Here is a 17,943-nt window from a genome sequence, read left to right as displayed (position 1 = left end):
TGGTTTTGAAAAGGCACAGAGAAAAGGGAGATGACAGAAACAGTGGAAAAAATGTATTATTTCATCCATTCTTGAAGATAAAACTTTTAAAGTGGCTGAATAATCTTAAAAGGGAAAAACCTTTTAGCAACTGCACAATGAAATAGACAAGAATACAAACTTTATATATATAAACACTGATGAGGACTGTCCTGAACACACCGTGCACTTTATATGTCATGGTTTAATTCAGGCACAATATTCACCCACCTTTTCTTTTACTAATAACAAAGTGAGGAGAAAATGTACCAGAGAGCTACAGCAAAGATTCAATTTTCTCTGACTGCAGGTCAAATACAACCCAAGCTACTAGATATGGTCCACAGGTCAAATATATTCTTGGATCTTTCTTTGAAGTTCAGCTTTTTGATCCTAGCATCTTGGAACACAGCTGTCTGCTGTGCTGTTTGTTTGTCAACAGCTTTGCCACCATGCCAGGGATGATGGTCAGCTATGGGGATATTCATCATCATTCTTACGGATTATATCAGATAATGCCCAGCCTCTCCTCGTTAAAATGGCTATGTGTATTTTATCAAGTGATTTTCAAGCTGTGAGTCCTTCTGGGCAATACATTCAGTAGCTTGGGAACCCAGCCTCCTGCGGTGGACCATCTCAGACAAAGGATGAAATTGACAAATGTACTTCAAAAATGAATGATTCTGCTATAGCTGAATTTTCTACAAAAAATGGTAAAGACAAGAATGGGAATTCTGTCATGACCACAGAAATGGTCTTTGAGACTCTTTTTCTTCACTTTATACACAAAGCAGTTTAAGGGTCCTAATTACAGAAGAAAACAGAGAGAACAACAACAAAACCCTACCAAAACAAAATATTCCACTACAGAACACTTCTCCCAGTAGGTCTGAATGGGAATTTTTTAATGCCTATTTCATGAATATGAACAGGTAATAAAAAACAAGAAATTTGTGTTGGGATTTGACATTTAGATCAGATTATGAAGTTTACATAGTACTGCACCAGCAACCTCTCTATACACTATTTTAATAACGTTTTGACAGACGGTTTAGAGTATGAATATCAAGTAAATATTTCTGAATTCTATAATGTCTGTTGACCTTTTGATTAAAAAAGAAATACTAAATTATGTGGAGATTTTGTAGGGACCTTGGAAATACAATGACAGAACACTTATGAGTTTTATGCAGGCATTACTGGGTGAAAATACTTGATTTTTGGTTAAAAGGCAGTCCCTTGGATAGGTCTTTCTGGTGTGAGAACAGAATCTGCAGGTCTGCATGAAACTTTACTGATACCACTGTAATTATAGTGTGAAATAATTCTTTCTGTTTCATAGACCAGAATGCAGGTTATACAGAATTTTTGGAGCTTCTAAATATAATTACCAAACACTATGCAGCTGACACAGAGATGTTTATGAAACAGTGTTAAGGAGAAATAACCACGATATTTCCACTATGCAATATTAAGTAGTACTGGTGAGTTTTGTGTCTTTGTATTTAGATGCATGGAATAAAACCCCAAAATATTATTCTTCAGTGTTCACCACATTTATAAAAACCAGTTATCTCACACACATGAGAATCTGCCAGCTGCAAACAGGCTGAGATCGATTGTTTCAAATACACTGCTTTTTGCCTAAGTGTGGAAAAGGTCTGACATAATAGTTCCTACCCCTGTGTATGGTACTTGTTAGTAGCTATGGGTAACATTTAGGAAAAAACTAGTTTGGTGCCAGGAATACACTAACAACATCTCTCCTATCTCATCCTGAACAAGTAAAGAAGATCAGGCTGTGCTGTTTCCTGTGTAGTTTTATTATTGCAGATAACTTTTGCAGCCAGTGGTAATAATTATGGCAGCATGAGATGGCAATAACCTACATTTGCACTTTAAAGTGGGAACATTTTACTGTATTTCTATTCACTCTCAAATTTATAAGCCTTTCATTATTGACAGACTTCACAGAAATAACATTTCAGTGTCATCCTGACATCAGTTCTGAGAAGACTATAGCGTAGAGGAGAACTAATTTACGCTTTAGAGAACCTGTTTATATGGAACATTTTGTATGTAAATAAAGATAACAGTTGTGAAAAGTGTTAGACATAGAGTCCTAGACAGTAAGATTGTTTAATCATGGAGCAGATAGGAAGAAAAACATAAGTATAAAAACTCTTTATCAATATGTGTCAATCTTACCAAGGATTGTCTTAACAGACAAGAAAAAGTCAGTTCTCAAGGTTATGTAATTCATGGCATTACTACACTAAAATTGTTGCTAACTTTTTTTGTGACTATAAAGCAAGAAAACAAACAACCACTGTATACTAAAAGTTTGGTCTCCAGTTTCCTTCCCTCTTGGTTGCAGGACTCTTCATTGCTTGATTAAAATCTGAGTTCTCTCAGTATTTCTCCAGTCCCAGTACTTGGAAGCTTGTTGCTTTCACTGTCAAAGAGATTATCATATTCCACATGCAGCGCACATGGGATGTAGTAGTCATGTCTTTCAAATCTTCCCTCTGTTCAGCTTCCTAAATTCAAACTTTTGTCATAGTCTCAAACATTGATGTTCATATTGATTATAACATTGTATCTGGGATTGCCTCTGCAGAGTGTTGTAATTATATCATGTTATTAACTCTGCTTTAGATATTTTCTTTTTTTTTTTTTTTTTTTCCCCCTTCAGAATGACATTCTAAATCAGAAACTAAAGACAAACAGCTTTGCCTTAACCTTTCCTTCACTTCCTTTTTACGGAATACTTGCTTTCTTCTGCTCTGTGGACTCGAAGTATAAGGGATCTTGATTTCTGGTCTTTAACATCTCACTTTAGGGGTATCCAGTCTTCAACCCAAACCCTTAGCATAGCTAAAACTGCTCCTAGCTTTTCTCTCTCTGTCATTTTACGTTGCTTATGCACTTTCCAAGGCAGAAAGGCAGTCCATTCCTGTCCAACTTGAGATAGGACAGGATTCTATCTATTCCATCTTCAAGAATACTTTTAAAGATATCTAGTTTAATTTTATAGGCTATGACAATTTTACATAGAATTTTATAGGTATTTGCATTCTGTAGCACAGCTTTACATTGTCAGCTATCTTGCTTTTTTTCGCCCCCTTTCTTCCATCTTGTTTTATTGTCAAAGATGTATTTCTTGTCACTTGCCTTGTCAGTGTAGAGAAGTCTAAAACCAGAGCATTTATGCAATTTACTCCATATTCAGAATGCTTTGTACTTATTGGCTAACTAATTCTTAGAATGTTTCTGTAAAGTACAGTAGGCAGAAAGAAGTGAGTTGGTCATGGCTACACAAAAATTCAGTGGCAAAGGAGGAGCTGAAAGACACTTTATATCTCTACAAAGGTCAAAAGAGAAAGTGAAAGGTATTACTCAACTAACGAACGTCAGGCTCATATTTCCTAATTTAGACAAGACTGCTAGAAAATTACTTTAACTCAATCCAGTGAGTGTCTTTATATTTAGGACATTATAGCTGGTACCAAGACACTATAATACTCAAAACTCTACATTTTCAAGTGGCTATCTGCTGAAACAAACTCTGTAGACTGACTTCATAAAGCTTTTGCTTTCAGTTGATGGGGGAACTTCAGACAAAACCAATAGTATTCTGCGGTCCTAACCCAAGAACTTTTGTGAAGCAGCAGTGCTTCCCAAAAGGTTTGCCTTTGGAAGAGCTCATGGACACACTCATGGTTGAAACAGCTCCTGTTTTGTCCAGCTTTGCTCTAGATGACCTCTCACTGTGCTCTTCAGTGGCAGGGGACAATGGAGAGACCAGGAGGTAATTTTGCTTCAGACAGAGGGAATACTACGAATACCCTGAAAAATCTCTTTTCCCCACGGGAAAACTTCTTAATGTAGCATAAAAGCACATTATCTCCTGCCATGCTGTCTGGCTGTAATCCCTGTGATAATATCTACTATTTAATGAAACTCTGTTCTCAAAGCAATCTCTGCAAAGACAGGGAGGTCTACTTCAGAGCCGCAGCTTCTGATTCTTGGACAGATACCAGGTAATTTTTATGACTTTCTTACACCTCTGTTGTTGCCTCAGGAGTGTGGATAGCATGTGTCCTGTCAACGGTTTCCAGAATCAAACCATTTTTCTTCTGTCTGGAGTCACTGGGTTATTCTTTAGAGGAAAATGTCTTCTGGGGACCAGAAAGCTTCCAAAAAAAAAAAAAAAAAAAATTAGTTCCTCTTTCTCCTACACATGTCCTCCATGTGGAGTCACTACCACCAAGCACCTCTTTTTGCCACTCTGAGAAGTTTTCTGAGCAACCCCGCCTCAGAAGGAAAACTAGCTTTTTTGCAGTCTTGGGATTTGGAAATTTAGATAAGCTTCCAATGTTAATCTCCAAACTTTCAGAGGTTTGTTAATCACTAGTATTATTAAAACAGGTTTCATATTTAACTGTGTCAGCTAATGTAACATAATCCAGTTAATGTAAGAAACGTTCCATTAATCCTACCTCGGTATGGAATGGGGGTGTGATTAAGTAAGAAGAGAGGAAGTTGGCTTTCTGAGATGTAGAAACAAAAACTGCCAGGTAAGATGAAGGAAAAAATGAAGAAAAAGCATACCATGAGTTATGGAAGGACACACACAGAGCACATTGTTAAAAGTAACTATATTTTCCTCTCTTTTTCTTAATGTGTACCTCATAAAAAAAAGTATTTGTTGGCAACAAAAGTGGTTGTTCTTTCCTTGTAGATATGCAATTCATTGCTAGGTTCACATTTATGTTTAGGTGTTGTATTTCCAACTTTCCAGCCTAGCTCGCTTCCCTGAAGCAAGAAGAAAAAAACACACTTAGAATTTACATATTGTGCTTATGAATTAGGGTAGCTGTCTTAGAAATGCTCAAGGGAGCTGGAAGTCATGAACACACATATACACACATAATGCAGTAAGAATTTTAAGCTGATATATCTGTTCTCCACTTTTATAGAGACATATTCTGCTTTCAGTGAAGACCTCTTATTAAACAATATTCAAATATGTGAAAGCGAAGATAAAGTCTGACAGACCTTCAACAGGTTATGGTGCATTCATACAGTACTGTCTATATCACTTTTTAATTAGCAGCTCAAATGCAGTGAACAGATTGTACAGTGTACTACATCAGCCTGGCTCCTACATTTTCTATTGATTCATATTCATGTTTAAAGGGCCCTCTTCCAAGCAAGATTTTTCTCTTCCCACTACCCTCCCCAAAACCCAGGGCCATCAAGTAAACACCGTTTCACTCACCAGCAGCAGCTGGCTTTACCAGGTAGCTGAAAGGACACTTTAATCTACTGTTTAATGCATTTTTCCCTACCTGGGATAAGAAGCCAAATTGCTGTTAGCAAAAATGCCTTAGTCATTAAGTGAAAGTAAGTTTTAAAAGCATTCCATTACTCCCCCAGTGGGAGATTTCTGACTTTATTAGCATCTTTTGAATCTGTATTAGAAGTACCTAAGTGCTAAAATCCTAGCGGACAAAGGACTTTCTTTATTACATGAGTTTAACTTGCTGATTCTACCTTGTGTTGGAGCGAACAAAAGAATTAAAGGAATTTAATTTATAATCAATACATTGAAAGTAAACTTTACTTTGTTCTTAATTCAATATTAAACCGAGCAAAATCGTTTATGTTATTACACTTTTCTGATATGCTCAAAAATAAATGGACTGATGTACCTATTTTTGCACAGAACTGAAGAAAAGTAAATATTCCACAAAAGTAGATAACTATATAGATAAACCATTTTTTCCTGGTTAGAAGAGGAGGGTGAATCATGCAATCTCTTGCTGTTATCCAGGGAGAAATTCCATTGCAGTCAACAGACAATTTTTACTTAACAATTTTACAGTTTGATTTATGATATATTACAGCATTCGTAGCTGAGAAGTTCAGAATATATATTCTAGTGAAAATCTTTTCAGAGGACTACTTTTATTATGATTATGCGCTTTAACTTCATTTTTTAAGGTGATTTAACCTACTCAAACCTTATAAGAATTGTAAAGCAAAAATCAAATTAGATACGTTTAGGGTTAGAACAGTCAGATTGAGTAATTCCATCTCACTCCCTAATCCTCAACAGATTTTCAGACTTTCAGCATCTCATTAGGTCTGGAAATTGGGCTGACTGGAATATGAAAATTAGATTATGACTTTAAGATATATTCCTTCATTACCTTCTATGGAACTGCATTCCCCATGAGGAACTCGTGAAGGATTTATGAATTATAGGAGTCATGGTCCCTCTGTATTTCTGATATAAGGGAGAACATTTAGGCTGCTCTGTCTTCTTCAGGCTCCATTGGTTTCAGTGAGAACTGCCTGTTCAGAACTGGATACAAATATCACCCATTTCTAGGGCCAAATATCATTCTCATTTAAAATGGCATCCCTGGGGCTTTCTGGTAACATCATCACTAAAGTGAATCCAGTTATCCCTAACTAATTAGGTACTAAATAGCAATTTCTCGGTAAAATGGAACTTTGCAAACTGACTTCCATGAGAAGCTTTTCTAATAATTTTATGTATCCTGTATTGCTTTGCCCATTTTGGAACAAAAAGAACCAAAAGACTCTTTTTATCTACTGTGAAGGATGTAAGTATGTCACAACTCCTGTAAGAGAGCAATATCTCAGTCTAGTGTCACTAATTCAGACAAATGTAAGGCAAAGTCTCTATTAGATGCTTAGGAATAAAAGATTTTTCAAAACTATGTTATGATGTCCCATTAATTAAGGGGTTTTGATAAAAGCTGCATAAACCAATACCCCAGAACGTCATATGTTACCTACCAACTCAGTCATTTCCATGCCTTCCTTCTAATTCATCATGCTCCTTCCTTTCTGAAAGATATAGGAATCATTGTGGGTTTCCAGGAAGGACTGGACTATGTGCAAGAAGGCTGACAGCAAATTATACACGTTACAAACAGTGACAAAAATCTAAAAAAATTCAAGTGCCAATCGGCACCTTAACGCCTGACATTGTGTGGTCTATCCTTTCATTCATTGTGTGCCCATATTTGGTCTTTCCAGTGACAATTTTGGGAGCAAGAAATGTCTATGTCATATTACATTCAAAGAGAGTTGACCAGCATATTTCTGATGCTTTGTATAGTTTGGTAGATGGAAATGGAGAAAGACGGCTAGGTTTTGGGATGTGGCACCAGAGAACCTCCACCCCCAAAGCATGAGCCCATATAAAGTGCTTTCGTGTAAAACCCAAAAAGTGGGTCCTCTGGATCTGAGAGCTATCTAAAAGGATGGCGTCCTCTGAAACTGAACCCCAGCAGCCTGTCAATGCTATGAAAATGAAAAGCAGTGTTCTATGGTGCTGGCAGAAAGCGCTTCAGTCTTGTAGCAGAGAAAGCTAGGGACAACTGTCCTAGCAGCTCAGCAACTATTCCAACGAGCTAGTTGAAAAAGCCAGCTATAAACCGCATAAATCATAAATACTGCACTCTTCCCCAGATATCTTAAAAAAAAACCCCAAATGCTGGTGACAGGCAGAGACATCTTTGGAGATAGCAGCACTCCACAAATCTTAATTACTGTGCTAGTTGTTTAGAGACTGTAGTGACAAATTTATGAATCCCTAAGTCTTAACTTAGGATATTATACAACTGAGTCTAAAGAGGGATTTTCTAAAAGAACTCCAGAGGGATTCCAAAACCAAGATCTTTTTGTTAAACATCTGTAGAAGTCTATTTAGATTCCCATGCCTAGGCAGGAGGGTTCTTTGTTAGCCGTTGTAACCGGGGCGCTGTAGTCGCACTGCACTGTATACACACTGGTGAAGTCTCTGGGAAATTAGTTTTAAATAGAAAGAAAGTATTAAATCTATACACAGAGAAGGGGTAAGAAATTGCTCAATCTTCTCATGTGATAACATATCGCATTAATCATTTCTGAGTTCTGATAAAAACATTTAGAACTATGCATATTAGACAGCAAAGCTACTGCAGTGTAACAGCACTTAGTGAACTTTTACAAAGCAGATGAAACCAAGAACTGTCTCTCTGAGACAGGCAAGTCTAAAATCAGAGTGCAGCTTTTTTAATATATCAAACGAGCAAATTACAGTTACGGGGGGTGAAAAAATCACAAATGAATCCAGTAGCTCCATCAATAGACTTCTGCTACTGCATAAACTCTCTGAGCATTAAAGCCATTTTGAAAATGTTTAGGCTGAATGCTTTCCACAGCTTAGTGCAGACATTATACGATCTTCCCACATGCTGTAGTTACATTAAAAAGCAGGAATTAAATGTATTGCACCAATTGCAGACAGGTTCTTCGTTTCAGGCAGGGTGCACACACCTTCGCATCGATCATTTAACATGCAAATGTAAAGTCAAATGTAAATAGAAGGTGAAAATCTGGTATTCTTCCTTACAATTCAACTCCTTAAAAACAAGTGCAGATGATGAAAGGGACCAGGGAAGTAACCTTGCTAAAACAGGGGTCCAAGCTGTATAACAAAGGCTGAGCTTCCAGAAGCTATTACAGCTTCCCGGGGTGACAGAGTATTCTTGAAGGGACTGTGGGGAAGGACAAGTCCTGCCTGTCCTGCCTCTTGACAGAGGAAATAAATCACCCTGCACACTTGAGGATACCTTTCCAGGCTGCATGCTGGGAACTTCATTACACAAGCTGTGCCACATATTACTATGCATATTGCCACTGATTGGACCTAGCCTCAAATCCGTAGCCTATTTCTGTCATAGTCTTAGGGGGAAGGAATCTGTTTTCTGCTTAAACAGATACCGACTTGGAAAGGAAAGGGGAAGGAAAAGACACTGAGCAGCCAAGAGTTCTCAGTGGAAAAAGATCCCCTTGACTAATGATATGTCTAATCTACACTAACCCTGCCTCATGGTGCATGAAATACAGTCATATTGTCATGGTTTTCATATCCCCTTTGATCTTAATGCAATTGTTGTCAAAGTGAACAGCTACTCGCAGGAATCCCGGCTTCATTAGGAAGATAGAAAGTCCTTCCTCCCAGAGAGCTTTCTAATATGTCTTTGTTTTCGTGTTATAAGTTTATAGAGCTGCTGCATGCCTGTCAATAACTATGGTAAAATATTAAAATAAATTTGCAAATGAAGAGTTCATTAGCGTTACGTGTGCTTCTAACACATAATCCTAACGCTAATATAACTTGGAGGTGTTGGGTTAAATTTAAAGATGATATACATGGGGGTAAAGCTGAGACAGGAATACATGGCTGTGATTTACATGTTGAAGAGAGAGAAAGGCTGCCAACAAACCGACCAACACAAGGAGATAAAGAGATGCTTCCTTATGACGCCTGCCTTTTAGGGCATCGATTCACACGTTGCAAGGGACTAAGCTGAAAAAGAGGAGGTAGCTCTTAGTTCCAGCTGTCTTTGTAACCCTTCTCCTGGGGGTTAACACTCCCTTGACAGAACCAAAGCGTCACGGGAAAGGCAGTACGGACGGGTCGGTGCACGTCCCCTTCTGATGCCCCTCTTCAGTTAGTTAGACACCAAATACAACTCAACACCTCTTCTTGCCTCCTTGACCACCATCCTACTCTCCTACTTCCTAGCCCAAGCCAGAGCTGATTTTACTCATGGGCAATTTTTACCACTTATTAAGTGGTCACTGATTTTGGTCCACCGTGTTAATGAAATGAACTGTAAATGACTGTCTCGCATCAACTGGCTGGAAGCACAGTGGTTGCTATAGTGTCATCGTTGTAGTAACAACGTAAAATTAATGAACCAAAAGAAACAAAATTAATGAAGACAATCATTAGCAGGCATCCTGTGGACTGAACACACAAATATATTAGAGGTGAGATTTCACTAATTCAGGATACGTTGGGAAGGGAATGGGAAGAAAAATAAATGGTAACTAAACTATGAAATTTTTTTCATTATAAAAATACTTGTACTGAAAAGGGCCCAATTATGTCAATAGAAGTTGTGCCAGTGTGACAGGTGCTAAATATATATGTTAGTGTGTATAATATATATACACATATTTTTTAAGATTTCTTTTGAAGATTTCTTTACTGTTGAAATACATTTTCACAAAAAAGATTCCCTCTCTATAGAAAATAGGTGGATAAATAAGGTCCTGTTTACACAGACTCAAAAGTAAAATTTATCATATCTCACAGCAGAGTAAGAATTGTTAAAAAAATACTGTGAATATTTTCACATAACTACACAGTTAAATAATCTTAAATGTTTTTAAGTTTTGCATGGGACTCCTGCAAATGATGAAAATGGCACAAAAATGCCAAATACAGCATAACTGTTTCTTCTTCCTAGGAGGTTATAGTAATTGTATCCAAAACGGCTTTGGTGAGGCTTTTGGTAAACATCAGAGAAATCTGCACTGTAGTGGGAGATTTTGAGGATATTAATGTGATATCCTAGCTCATATTAGGAAATCCTTTGCGTTAAAATAGTGCAAGTCTGTCAATAAGAAACATAAAAAATCAAGTCTAAAAAAATAACTTGTAGTATTAATGTAAGGTTGAGTTATAAATCATGCACATTTGCAAAAAGATTGTTACAGACTAGCCTATTAGAGAAAGGGTGGAGCTCCGAGGGTCATTAAATGTATTTTGAAAACCTTTATCTTTACTAAGCCGTTGCAGACTACTAGTAGCTAAAACCACATAAATCAATTTGCATCCTCTACTAGGAAGGGTTAATTAGGCTAGCCTTATTGCAGTTTGTTAAACAGACTGTTTTGTAGGCAGAAATGTTACATTTCTTCTTGTTTCCTTGAATAGAGATATCTGTCCTAAGATAATTCTCTATTTCTAGCGAGTATGGCATATTTAGAGCATCTGAGAATCCCAGGTGCTATTACGAAGTTCCGCCCAGACAAAGTGTGCATCATTTCACTGAAGTCTGTGGATGCATTTCCTATGTTATTCACTAGACTAAACAAGACCTAAATTCTGCTGTATGCTCTTTCCTTATTAGCATCAAAAGATAGATGTTCTAACAAGCCTCTTGTGTGTTGCACATATCCCACTCATTGATGTCTGCCTCTCAAGAAGACAGACAGCCGTCCTCTTTTGATATGAGTTAAGCAAGGAAAACGTCTGAGCACAGACTACTCCACTAGGCTACAAAGATGTAGTAAATACTAGAAAAGATGATTACTGTTAATTTTCTCTGAATGCCACAAAGTGGGAAATCTAGATTCAAAAAGTGACAGTTGTTTCATTTGTATGTCATAATTCCTAGCCCCATGTACGTCCATAGAAAAGAGACGCACACTCGTCGCTTTAGCCTAGCAAAATTTTGAACTAGAGTTTCTGAATGAACATTTATTGACGCAAATTTGTTATCTACACATCTGTTTAAATTGTGACTACTTGACCTAAATCCGTAAGTAGCCACTAGCTCACACAGGTACAGCTTTCTGCATGCCCAAACTCTTTAAAGTATAACCCTTGTTCAAGTATTTGAGTTCCATGCATCTGTCTATTCTGCCTCTGTGTGTTCAGTAAAAGAGAACTTAAGTAATAAGAAAATTAAAATTAAAAAAATATGCTGTGCAAGAGAAGGATAAAGAGCAGGGCAAAAGCTGCACGGATGCTGTAAACAAAATACAAATTAATAAAGGCAAAATTCCTGCTCTTAACTTGTCTAACAGCAATGAATCATGATGTGCTATCACAAAAAATGACTCAGTGTGGTTTAGAGTTGTGATCTCTCATGACTCAGCCATGAAATTATGATGGTAACACAGTTGATCATGAACCCTGAATCATACAACAGCAAACAGTGATGCAAACTTTATTCAAGAATCCAATTAAAAAGTGAATTTAAGAAAAATATCCCATATCCTTGAAAATCAGTATTTGAAAATCTGTTCCCTGTGCAATTGCAAACAGTACTCTGTCAGCAATGAATTTAAGACTAATCTTAAATTCATTATCTTAAATTCCTAAGAATATATTTTCTTTCTGAAACTTTTGCAGAAGTGGCATGACTCTTATTAGTGGCACTGACCATATACTGAAGCTTATTTTATTCCCTTTACTTTTCATAGTAGAAGATAACACACACCAAACTGTTTTCAATTTCAAAATGATTCTTGCATAAATTTATTGCAACTGTAGTATAAATGAAGAAAAGCGAATGCTATAATCTGAGTAGATTTTTTGTGTTACCACTCTCTTCTCTCAGTGCCTTGCAAAAAATCTGCAGAGCTTTTTTGTCCATTTTAAAGAATGTATCATTGCTATCACACTTCGTTATAGCAATTATCTGCTCCAGTCCCCCGCTTTCCTTAATTAATATCCAATTTGTTAAAGAAAGAAATGCTTTCAGTTTTACTCTGAGGTAACAAACAAGCCAAAACAACCGGGAAGATCTTTGTAACAATATGCTAGAAGGACGAGGACAATACACTACAAATGTCATTACAGATAACATTTTGCAGATGATAAACAAGTGTTTGTGTGCTGGTTTTACTGAAAAACAACAATGTTTATATGTTCCAGGAGCTAGATACACATGATTCACCTAGAATAAACATGGTTTTAGAACTGTCCTTCCTGCACTGTGACCTGGACATCACACTATTTCGATGAGAAGGTGGCTTTGGAGATCTGTACTCCAACCTCCTGCTCAAAGTGCTACTGTCATAAGCAGTAGATCAGGTCAGCTGTGGATTTCTCCAGCTGACTCTTGAAAATCTCCAAGGGCAAAGGTTGATCAGCCTCTCTGGGTCACACTTTCCAGCTTGCACTACCTCCTGGTGAAGGCCTTCTTCCTGATGTCCAATACGAGTATCAAGCTGCAATTTGTGGTCCTTTCCACAAGATAGTCTGGCACTACCTAGTTAAATTTGGCTCTGCTCTGTTTGGAACAGTACTTTACACGGATAGTTCTCTGCTGCTATTAGACCACCCATTTGCCTTCTCTTCCCCAGAATAACCAAGCCTAGCTCAGCATTCCACCAAGCCATCCTCCTTGGGACTGAGGATGGGGGCTCTGCCTTTAGGTCCACCACTCCCCCTAATTCTATATGGTCTGCAAACCTGCTGAGGGTGCACTCTTTGTCATCCTGTCAATTGCAGTTAATCACTCTGGAGTAGACCTCTTGAGTACCCTCTTTGTAACTGGCTGCCAGCTGGACATCAGCCCATTTACTGTTACATTTCATGGCTGATGGTCTAGCAAATTTTTAACCCACCTAAGTCTTCTAATCCATTCTTTCTATAAATGAATGCCATCAGAGGTGATGTCAAGACAGAGAGCATCCAGTGCTCTCCTCCTTGTTCATACGCTTACTTAATTGCAGAATTAGCACATTTTGCCTTTGATAAACACATGCTGACTATCCCTGATTACTTTCTTGGTATATCACATTCTTGGAAATTGATTTTAAGAGCACATGCCTCCTTTCTCAGGGCTGAACTGAGGTCCTCTTCAGCTCCCCTCTTTTTAAGGATAGAAGTAATGTTAACCTTATTTCCAGTCATTAAAAGTCTCCTTCAATCACTATTATGAATCCCATCTGGCCCCACAGATTTGAATGTGTGAAACTGGTGTAAGCTTCCCCTAAATTTTTGTTGTCCTAATGCTGCCTGCCCCTTTCCTTCTCAAACTGTGCTGGGGTGTGCAGAACCTGGGGAGTTGGCCTTGACTGCAAAGACCAGGGCGAAAAAGGCAGTGAGTACACTGCAGCAAAAACGGGAAACCACTGTTGGGCTGGCAAATACACAAAGTGAAAGGAAGAACTCTTTAGAGTTCTTGGAGTTTTGAAGCTTTAAAAGCCTCACTGCCCATTTCTTCTTTTTATCACATTGGGTCTGACTTTGCATTTGTACAGATCAACAGCAAATCTCTAAATACTACCTTGGAAAAACTTGGTCTGGTATATTTCACAAATGTGTTCACGTTAAAGATGTATCATTCTATACATTCCCTATATGTTTCAAATTGAATTACTCACCTGTGAATGACAGCTCAAGAAAGGCTAATGAGTTATCTTTGAAGTCTGTTCAAAGAGCTCTTGCCTTTTCCAGTGCTCTTAGACATATTCACTCCCTTCCGTTTTTTAGTCTAAGTACCTCTTATTCTTTCACAAGGACGAAGCACTTAATATTAACAAAAAATTGGGGAAGAGAAATTAATGGAGTATTCTATGACTGTTTTTTGTGAAAAACAGACTCAGGTTAATTTCCTCTGAATGACATAAGTATATTGTCACAGCCTAAGACTCAGCTTTCACAATTTTGACTAATAAAGCCAACAAAATTTTCTGGTGACATTTTTTTCCATAGCTAAATGCTGATGTGACAAAAAAAAAAAAAACCAGAACACTGGAATATACTGACATTTTCAAAATCCTTTGACAGAAATTACTCAAATATACCATCAAGATAAAATATTTCAGTACAACATTATGGGAATGTTTCATTAAAATGTGTAAGTTGCAACAAAAAACATTATACTTGCACAGTTTGAGTGCTGAACTACATGAAGGAGAGGTGCCAAATGTTATTTTGATTGTGCTGAAAATCTATTCCACCACCTCCGTGTAGACATGCTGAAACCCAGGGACGAAAGCTTCTGCCCATGAAAGAGATATCTCGGGGACAAAATAACCCCCTAAATCTAACCAACAAAGGACACAAGACTGTAAAAGAATCAGTCATTAAAATAAGTTAGGCTTCAGAGTTGGAGTACGTACTAAGAGTCTTCCTCTACAACTGCAAAGAAAGAAATTTTCTGGAGATAAATTTCATACATTCACTTCTGATCTATACATGCTGTCCATTAACAGCCTCTACCTTGGTGATGCAGTCTAAAGAAGACTCATCTCTCTTTAGTAAGACCACTTTTGCAACAGGTTTTTGCTAGAGCATAGACTGGAATTTCTCCATGAATAAATTGGCATAGCTAGAGAAATTAAGCCGCTTCACCACAGCTGGGGATCTGATTTCAGCTATGGTTTTGCCCATTGTTGGCACTCTTTATAGCCATCCTTTCTTCTAACAGAAGTCCAATGATCTCAACATTTGTCAGTGTGGGACTCCTGTATGCTCCTCCCTGATGTCCAGACTGGGATACAAAACTAGAATTGACTCATTTAGAGAAATTTCCGTCTAATTAACACCCCTCTCTCCTTTTTAATTTACTTGGAAGCAAAATAAAATCTTTGAAGGCTTTGGAAAGAGTGTTCTTTTCCCCCTGAATTTGTCAAAAATTTATACTGACCAAGGGAAATCAAGCTTTTCTTGCAAGAGCAAGAATTATATATTCTTGCCCCTTTGAGATAAGAAGTAACAGTCCAGACTGAATTCTTTTAAAGAACTCTGGATGATTTATTTTATGCACATGCTGCGATGACACAATGTGTTTTAGGAAAGGCTTGCCACCTCTCAGGGCATCAGTGCACCCAGGCATCAAAGACAATGGCCCTAGACAAATCATTGGTTTAACTCCAAACTGATCTGTTTGACTTCTCTTCATCTCCTGTGTTCTTCCTAGAATTGATCATGAGGGGAAAGAAAGGATCACACCAACTGAATGTTTTTTTATTACTGTGTGCAGGCTGCTTGGAGATGTGAAAATGTATCCACGCCAGCAAATCACAAACTTGGTATTGACTTGAAAAGTAATAGTTAGGTGGTTTACAATAGCCACCCTGTTTATATCACCAACATATAACCTGTTTTACACTGAAATTGTTCTAGCTCAGGCATCTCCACCTCTCAAAAAATAAAAGTGCAGCCAAACAATGGTGACAGTAAGTATAAGCCTGATGACAATATTTGGCTTCCTGAATTTAATAAATAATAATAAATAATAATTCACAGCCTTGTGATAATATTTCTGCACATGATGGCAGGGCCTGTTAGTAAATATATTTATTTCATTTTTCACCTCAGCAATTAATACTGCTCCCATTCCTTCCTGAATAGAGGAACTGCCTATACAGATTTAATCACTTTCAGTTGCTGTGACTGATCCCATAATTAAGCAGGAGGTGACCAAATCTTAAATGTGAGTTAATAATTAAAGGTTGCTGTTACAAAAAATGAGTGCGTGATCACATATGTACATACAATTGTTAATTTTGTAAAATTAGGAGTACCTTCTGGGTCTGACTTTCAATAAATTTTGATCTTTGATGTACGCAAAGTGACTGTAAAGTGACACAAAATAACCCATCATTTTGCTGCATTTCAGGTAGCTGGCTCTAAAAGGCGTAGAAGATTAAGAAGAGTTTAAGGCTACCGTGTCAATTAAAAGACATTTCTTTAGGTTCTTGGGTAGAATGAAAAGTTTGAAGGCAGTACCTTCAAGTTACTTCAAGTTACAGTACCTGTGAAGTGCTTTGCATTCATATTGTTTGTTTCTAACAGCATTATGCCTGGTTGCAACAGCAAAGGAACAAAAGGCAGCTCTTTGGTAGAAATCTCGATGAAACATGCAGCCTCAAATACATTTTCCTCTACAGAGAGACAGAAAGTTTTAGTAATTTCAGCTGCAATGAGCCAGCCACTTTACTTTATTTCACTGTAAATCAACCTTGCAGTGTAGAATATCACACTTCAAAGTTACACAAAGATGGTTACTTCCAGCTAAAGCGGATACATAAACATTCAGAGTTACTTTAACAAAAGTGATAAGTATGACTGCAGAAAAAACACTATGCATCAGCAAGAGATGAGCTAATCTGCTGGTTCCTATATTGCTGCAGGGATCCACTAAACCGTTACCAAAAAAAGTGATGCAAAATATGGATAAATCAGTCAGCATTCGGTAATGTTTTTCCGCCTTAGGATCTCTTTGGATATCAGATAACTAGAAAATTCTCTTTAATAACATTGAGTTGTTCCTTAAGTCAGTTCCTTTCATAGATGCTCTCCAAATTTATTCCAGGTAAGCACTGGCATTAGGGTTAAAACTAGGGTGGCTTAGAATAAGGTATGGAAATACACGCTTTTTACTGCAAGTGCAACACTTACTTCAACATCGTTTTTCTGGAAAACCTATCAATGGTTACCCCAACCGATGTTATTTTGGCATTTGGACTGAGTGTGCCTTCACAACCAAAGTTAAGAACCTCATTTCCTTGCTGTTCTACTCAGGAATAATGGCCATACATTACTATCTGATCAAAATTACAAGCAACAACTCAATACATATTACCTCAAAGCCTGCCAGGAAAAGCAAAAAAAAAAAAAGAGTACTATTGGTGATCACCAGAATACCCATGTGAGAGTAGCAAGACTAGTTACCAGACCAGCCTCTAACTGAAGAGATTCATAACAGAACTGGAATGATATTATTACAACATTTTTTGAAATGCAGTAAAGTAGTCTTGTCTGCTGTATGTGATCCTCATTCATCAGAGCTGAACAGACTTTCAGCTTTCAAACTGTTGTTACGATCGGAGGACAGGACCAAAGTAATTTGGCAACGGCAAAACAAAAGCTCCAAATGCTGCTCTCATATTCCTCAAGGATATTCTTCGGGGTCTCCTTTTACAGCTGAAAGTCTGTCCAATATTTTACAACTTACGAGTTGGCAATTCTAGCTTGGACGCAGCTCCAGAATTTGTTAGCCAGGGGTGGATTGTTGGTGCTGAGATCCAGAACAGAGCTTTGGAGACCTGCAATTTTTAGTGAAAAGGGTTCTGCAATCCCTTGACCTTAACTTGGGATGGAAATTGGACCTTCACCACATTGCATTCCCAGAGCCTGCTGCTGAACTCTCTGTCCATGATGTACAGAGCAGGCTCTTTGAGGATCACACAGCACACTCGAGCCAGCGCTGTGCTGGAGAGCTTTATACCTGTTAGAATTAGAAGTACTTCCAGATTTCATTTTGGAGGAGCATGCAAAAATCCAATTTGGGATTTTTT

Source organism: Strix aluco, chromosome Z (assembly GCF_031877795.1).
Source record: "Strix aluco isolate bStrAlu1 chromosome Z, bStrAlu1.hap1, whole genome shotgun sequence".
In the NCBI taxonomy this organism is placed as follows: domain Eukaryota; kingdom Metazoa; phylum Chordata; class Aves; order Strigiformes; family Strigidae; genus Strix; species Strix aluco.
Note: the sequence above shows the minus strand (reverse complement) of the source record.